We start from the raw sequence: 7,968 nt of genomic DNA on the forward strand, positions 1-7,968 counted from the left end.
GCAAAGTATCAGCTGAGCACACGGGCATTTGGAGGATATTCACTATCCAAATTCACAGAGCGTCTCCAAAACTTGGAGAAGCAAACATTTCAAAGAATGGCTGCGCTTTGGCTGAAATGTTGTTTTGGGGAATGCAAATAAGTTAAGTTCAGGTTTAAATGTTGAACGGAATCAAAATTTCCCCCTGTTCCTATGGGTGGGTCTGCATGGCATTTAGCTGTGTGCCTCTTTTAATAAGGGAAGTGTCGACAAGTGTGTTTTGGACAGCATTCATTTCCCAACGTTAGGGCATATTGTTGTTTAGTCGTTTAGTCGTGTCCGACTTTCGTGACCCCCTGGACCAGAGCACGCCAGGCACTCCTGTCTTCCACTGCCTCCCGCAGTTTGGTCAAACTCATGCTGGTAGCTTCAAGAACACTGTCCAGCCATCTCGTCCTCTGTCGTCCCTTTCTTCTTGTGCCCTCCATCTTTCCCAACATCAGGGTCTTTTCCAGGGAGTCTTCTCTTCTCATGAGGTGGCCAAAGTATTGGAGTCTCAGCTTCAGGATCTGTCCTTCCAGTGAGCACTCAGGGCTGATTTCCTTCAGAATGGATAGGATTGATCTTCTCGCAGTCCATGGGACTCTCAAGAGTCTCCTCCAGCACAATAATTCAAAAGCATCAATTCTTCGGCGATCAGCCTTCTTTCGGGCATATTAGCTACAAATAAAACTGAACACCACAATATAGCATGCAAGGCTTACTGATACAGAAGGGGGTAACTTATTATCTTAACCATATAATTCAGGAACACGGTAGCAATTTGAGTTTAATTTCTACCTGTTGGGATTTCCTGAAGCAAGGTTCACGCTTGGAATGATTCCATTGCTCCTCATCCCCATGGAGATGCTCTATATATAGTCGCATTAATTCAGTCCAATTATGTTGCGCTGGAAATCTTTCAAGTTGGCTGGTCATCGTTTGCAGATCGTCTTAAACCCAATTGGTGCAGCTCTCATGTTGGGAATTGTGCAGAATTGGCAGCTGGTGTGGCGGCTTTTACCGAGAGTATAAAAGCTCTTTTATGGAGCTGGTGCTTGGGTCTTTGTTTGTTTGTTTTTAGCATAGCTGCCTTGGCTGATCAGCGGGAACTGTAATTCTCCAGCCATTGTCCAATAAATCACAGGCAGGGCCATCCTGATGCTTAAACTCCGAGAGCACTTATTTTCACAAGGGCACCGTGTGTTCTTACTAGCCACACAATTGCAGCACCGTCCCCTGGGCAAGCACTGAATGCGCGGCCCGTTTCGATGTGGGCTGCCATTTCCATGAAATGTTATCTTGCATGGCAAGGCCTGGGCCGTAACAAGGTATTTTAAAAGCAGCAGTACACAAGCAGGGAGAGCATTAACGCAAGGTGCACGCATTAAAATCCCTGCACACGCCGAGTGTATTTTGTTCTCTCCTACTGCCCGGCTCAACAGAGTAGCAAATGCTTTTTAAAAAAAAAGAAGAAGAAGAAGCTAATCTTCATTGATTTTTTCCATTATGAAAAAAAGCCAAAGAAAGAAACGAAAATAAAATAAAACCAGAGAGAATAGAATTCACACTCACAAGGAGAGACTCCAACTAAGTTTCCAGAATTTACAGTGTAAAAGCAGAACAATTAAATCAGCAACCAAATCTAAGAGAGGGAAGAAATCATTCTGGTATACAAAAGTGCCAATATACATGGAAACACGACATATAAGTAGGGTACAAAGCAGTGAGAGAAATAAGAGAGCATGCTATGAGCCACAATTTATAAATATATACACTGCCCTGGACCTTTGGATAAAGGGTGGTATATTGTTGGAAACTGTTGCATACCCTCCAACGTTTCACTGATGAAAATAGGGATGTGCGGTGGCACTGTGGGTAAAAGCCTCAGTGCCTAGGGCTTGCCGATCGAAAGGTCGGCGGTTCGAATCCCCGCGGCGGGGTGCGCTCCCGTTGTTCGGTCCCAGCACCTGCCAACCTAGCAGTTTGAAAGCACTCCCAGGTGCAAGTAGATAAATAGGGACCGCTTACTAGCGGGAAGGTAAACGGCGTTTCCGTGTGCGGCTCTGGCTCGCCAGAGCAGCGATATCATGCTGGCCACGTGACCCGGAAGTGTCTCCGGACAGCGCTGGCCCCTGGCCTCTTGAGTGAGATGGGCGCACAACCCTAGAGTCTGTCAAGACTGGCCCGTACGGGCAGGGGTACCTTTACCTTTACCTTTTTATTCCATAATAGTAACAATAATTTTATTGTTTATACCTACTGCGGGAGGCAGTGGAAGATAGGAGTGCCTGGCGTGCTCTGGTCCATGGGGTCACGAAGAGTCGGACACGACTAAACGACTAAACAACAACAACAACAATCCCCACCCATGTGACTGGGTTGCCTCAACCACTCTGGGTGGCTTCCAACATACATAAAAACATAATAAAACTTTAAACATTCAACAAACTTTCCTATACAGGGCTGCCTTCAGATGTCTTCTATAGGTTGGCTTGGGGATTGCATAACTCCATACCCTCCAACATTTCTCCAGTAAAAATAGGGACATCCTAAGGAAAAGCAGGACACTCTTCTTAAAGGTGGAGTGGAAAGAGGAGCCAGGCAGCTTCCTCAGGTAGCGAAAGAGCAACGGGATCAGGCCCTCTTGAGCTTTGAGGAGGTGTCTGAGTTTTTCACAGAGGAGGTGTGGACTCTGCTGGATCCAGACCAAAGAGCTCTGCACAAGGAAGTCATGGAGGAGAATTATGAGATGGTGGCCTCTTTAGAGACTCTGATACTCAAGTCTGAGCTCATCTCCTCACTTGGAACAGAAAAATACAGGGATGTTGTCCTGGACCAATTAGAATTTTGAGGGGCCATCTGGTAAAGGCTGTTCTCCAACTGGAGCGCTTGCAGGCCAGTGTTTCCCAATCGTCAGTGCTTATACATTTTTTTAGATTTGTCTTTGAACCTCTTTTGTTGACCACCAGCATTACGCTTTCCATTTTTAAATCTGGAATATAGTATTGCTAGAACGCAAAGGGACTTACACAATAGCTCCCTCGCCCCCAAATCTCAAGCAAGTCCTTAACTTCTGCTGTCCTCCAGTGCCCCCCTCCCCATTCCTGTCTTTCCTGCACTGCAGCTGAAGTACTGCTTGGTACAGTGATGCTCCAATGCAACCACAATGGGAAAATAAAAAATAGGGAGATTAATCATCATCATCATAATAGTTCACCTCTCACAGAGCTGCAATTCCCTGCACCCTTAGCCAGCCACAGTTCCCAGGATTCTTTGGGGGAAGACGTGGTCAGTCTATTTGGAGCTGGCTTTGGGATCCACTCCTCACACACATTTTAGAATTGGCAGGTTCCGCGGACCCTGGAGCAGCTGGGAAGCGTCACAGCCCAGGCAAAAATCCCAGGAAAGGACACAGAGGTTAGGGGCAACGCTTCATGCTTTCATCCAAAACATCATTGCTGCTGCTCACACCATGGCAACAAGAAAACAACACTTCACAAGAAAATTAGGGTGGTTTTTTTTAGGGGGAGGGGAAATACAGTAAAGCGCACAACAGCTGTTGAAGGACCCTCATTACCATGGCAAAGTGAGACAAACAGCTATCCATGCAAATCAAAAGCTTTTCGTAATTCCAGGACTGTCCCTGGAAGATCAGGACACTTGGAGGGTATGTTCCGTGTCCTGTCAGGTGATCAGCTCCAGCCTGACTTGAGAGGTCCTTGGCTGAGTGTCCGACAGCATTAACGAGGCCCTGCCTCCCTCTTTGTCATAGAATCATAGAATCATAGAGTTGGAAGAGACCACAAGGGCCATCGAGTCCAACCCATATGAACCCCAAAATCACCATATGAACCCCAAAATCTGGGATCCCCTCGATACTGGTGCCAAAGTTTTGCAACGTTTCGCAGCGACCCGCAAACGGAGTAATTGATACATCAAAATGGGGTTCGTAGTTAATTACCCCAATCTAATCCGATTCACTCCAAACCGGAGCCAGACTTTGGCAAAATGAGGAATTTGCACTGCAAAACTGTTGCCAAATTTCCTCCGTCTTGGAGAAAGAGACACATACGCAGAGGCACGAGGCTCCGTCCTGCTTTTTAATCCTCCTGCAGTTCCTCTCTTAATAATAATAATAATAATAATAATAATAATAATAATAATAATAACAACAATAAATTTAAATGCTGCCCGCCTGACTTGGTTGCTCCAACCACTCTGGGCATCTCCCAACAAAAAAATAGTAAAAACACAATGCAACATCAAACACTAAAAACTTCCTTGAGCAGGGCTGCCTTCAGTTCTCTTTTACAAATCACATAGCTGTTTATCTGTTTGACATCTGATGGGAGGGCGTTCCACAGGGTGGGCACCACTACCGAGTTGGCCCTCTGCCTAGTTCCCTGTAACCTCACTTCTCACAGGGAGGGAACTGCCAGAAGGCTCTCGGTGCTGGATCTCAGTGTCTGGGCCGAACAATGGGGATGGAGATGCTCCTTCAGGTATACGGGGCCAAGGCCATTTAGGGAGTCAGCACCAACACTTTGAATTGTGCTTGGAAAAGGACCGGGAGCCAATGTAGGTCTTTCAGGACCGGTGTTATATGGTCCTGGCGGCCACTCCCAGTCACCAGTCTAGCTGCCGCATTCTGGATTAGTTGTAGTTTCCGAGTCACCTTCAAAGGTAGCCCCACACAGAGCGCGTTGCTGTAGATAACCAGAGCATGCACCATTCTGGTGAGGCAATGCACAGGCCTCTGTGTCCTGACACCCCCTATCCGTCTGCTCAGAATAGTAATACATCTCTGGTGCCATTTCCGGCTGCAGCCCGACATGCCCGATTTGAGATTACTGTAATAATACTGCATGAAAAGGATAAACAGCCTTGTTTTATTCGGTGATTGGTTGCATGTGTTTGCCTAGGAAAGCCAATTCCTTAAGAGGGGAACATGTGGTTCCGGGAGACACATCTGCAGTGTATCTTGGTGCGTTGCCTCTGGTAAACGCTGTGCTCGCTTTAACGATCAGATGTCGGGCGGAATGTGCCAGAAAACAGCCTGAGTCTGCCAATGCTTATTTTATTTTTATTATTTAAAGGGAGGGGAGGGATAAAGTATTGCACCAATGCGCTTTCCAAGGCAGAAAGCTGTGTTTCCTGGCGGTGTGCGTGCCTTTTGCTCCTTCTCTTTCTATCAGCCCCTTGAGTGCTTTTTGGGGTGGCTTCCTCCTTCCTCACCACCTGTGTGTACAGCCCCAAAGCGCAAGATCTGCTTTCTGTTGAGTCTTGAGCGCTTTAAGGAAGGCACCACCTTCAGCCAGGATTCAATGTGGCTTTTGTTCGCACAAAAGTATACAAAAGCTCAGTTGTGATGGCTGCGCGTTTCGAAAAATCCTAGGGTTTCCAAGCTTCCGCCTTGAGGCTATGTTATATTTCACGTGAGATTCCAGGCCGTAAGAGAGAGGGTCTTGGCTGGCTTCTTTTTGAATGCACCTTCTCTCTGCAGAACCGTTTTAGCTACAAGCAAAAATTCGCAGCCAGCCCAACGACTTTTAGGGCTGGATCAATTAAAGCAGGAACTCCCAGGGCAGTTTCAAACAAGGGTGCCATTATCGGCACAGCGGTTGAGGTGAGGAGTGGGGGAGATACAGAGAGATCGTAAAACGAGAAAGTCGCCAGGATGCCAGTACAATAGTTGCAGTGAGCTGAATTTCCCCCACCTCCAGTTAGGAAGTTTAATAACCCTGCAATATTATGCTGAGTCTCTTGATCGCAAGCCTACAAATGCTTCTAAGTTCACTCCAGAACTCCAAAATCCCAAAGAAGGGCTTGTCTGTGTGGGTCATTTTCAGCATTTCAGAAATGGCACAAATGTTCCAGTTATAATATGTGCCTGATAACAGCTGTGGCAAGGGAGATGAGCGCAGCACCCCATCGTTGCCTTTGACTGGACTTAACCATCCAGGGGTCCTTTACCTTACCTTACTATGACTACAGGGTTTGTTTGGCAGACAAAATGAATCACTTGCAATGCAGACGCCAGAGAGGTAGCAGCAATGGTCAGCTGCAGCAAAATCAATGAGGAGTCCTGCAGTATCCCAAAGACTCACAATTTTATTGTCTCCTAAGATTTCGGGGGGGGGGGCGCTGTGGGTTAAACCACAGAGCCTAGGACTTGCCGATCAGAAGGTTGGCGGTTCGAATCCCCGCTATGGGGTGAGCTCCTGTTGCTTGGTCCCTGCTTCTGCCAACCTAGCAGTTCGAAAGCACGTCAAATTGCAAGTAGATAAAAAGGTACTGCTCCAGCGGGAAGGTAAATGGTGTTTCCATTCGCTGCTCTGGTTTGCCAGAAGCGGCTTAGTCATGCTGGCCACATGACCCGGAAGCTGTACGCCGGCTCCCTTGGCCAATAAAGCGATATGAGCGCCGCAACCCCAGAGTCGTTCACGACTGGACCTAATGGTCAGGGGTTCCTTCACCTTTACCTTTAACATTTGGGGGACCAGATCCCGCTTTTTCAGACACAGGAGGTGCTGTCTTCAATTTACTTCAAACTGCTACCTTTCAAATATCATAGGTAAAGATAAAGGGACCCCTGACCATTGGGTCCAGTCGTGGCCAACTCTGGGGTTGCAGCACTCATCTTGCTTTATTGGCTGAGGGAGCCGGTGTACAGCTTCCGGGTCATGTGGCCAGCATGACTAAGCTGCTTCTGGCGAACCAGAGCAGCGCACGGAAACGCCATTTACCTTCCCGCCGGAGCGGTACCTATTTATCTACTTGCACTATGACATGCTTTCGAACTGCTAGGTTGGCAGGAGCAGGGACAAAGCAATGGGAACTCACCCCGTTGTGGGGATTCGAACCGCCGACCTTCAGATCGGCAAGTCCTAGGCTCTTTGGTTTAACCCATAGCGCCACCCGCGTCCCTTATCAAATATCATAGAACCATAGAAATGTAGAGTAAACAAGAAGTAATAGGGACTGGAAGCATGCGTTCAAATACCTCCCTTCTCTGACTGCCCGGATGGTGTATGAGGAGCAGTCGTCTCCATCTCATTGAGAGCAGAGAGCAAGGGAAAAGTCTCTCCAGTTATAGGTGCTTGTAGCAGCTGTCACTAGAGACCAATTTAACAGGTGGATGGAAGCTTTGGTACATGTGGTGCCTCATACGGCCATTGTATGAACTGGATCTTGATGCCAGAGCTCTCAGCCTAATGCATCCATTTGCTTGAGCTGACCTTGAATTATACGACATTTACAGTCTGTGCCTGACAGTCTTTCATGGCTGATTCACAAAACCTCTTGGAACAAGCTCACCCGATGCTACAAGAAGCAATAAGCAAAGAGTGTGTGTGATCCACAACCAATGTTACTTTAAAGCAGCAGCAGATCAAAACCTTTTCACACTCCAAGCTGCTTTCTAAGTTGACAGAGTCCTTTTAATGCAAATTCACTTCAAACCGTAATTTCAGAGCGAACTTTAAAACCCTCCATAAGGCTTAGAACCTCTACAATGTCTCATTGTTTTTTGTTCCAAAACAGTTGAAAGAAAGACCCTCTCTTTTCCATCTGGAGCCGGCGAGGTTTGGCTTGAAGAAAATAACAATCCCAACACGCAAACGCATTAACTCGAATTGTTAAACTGAAATTCTTCTACAATAAGAGATCAATGAAATTAAAGACCATCGCCTTAAATTACTTCCATCCATTATCCACGACGCATTACATCTGCTGCACTTTTGCCGATGGAATATTACTTTCACTGTTATGAGGGCAAGGAATACAGATCCCAATAAAAGAACACACACATCAAACATCGGTTCCTTGTGGCATTCCCCTTTGAAGTCTCATTGGCTTGCTTCCAGGATCCAGTCACAAATTGATTTAGAATTTTCATATATATATATATATATATATATATATATATATATATATATATCCCAGCCC

The sequence above is a fragment of the Podarcis raffonei genome, chromosome 1, assembly GCF_027172205.1.
Source record: "Podarcis raffonei isolate rPodRaf1 chromosome 1, rPodRaf1.pri, whole genome shotgun sequence".
Taxonomy (NCBI): domain Eukaryota; kingdom Metazoa; phylum Chordata; class Lepidosauria; order Squamata; family Lacertidae; genus Podarcis; species Podarcis raffonei.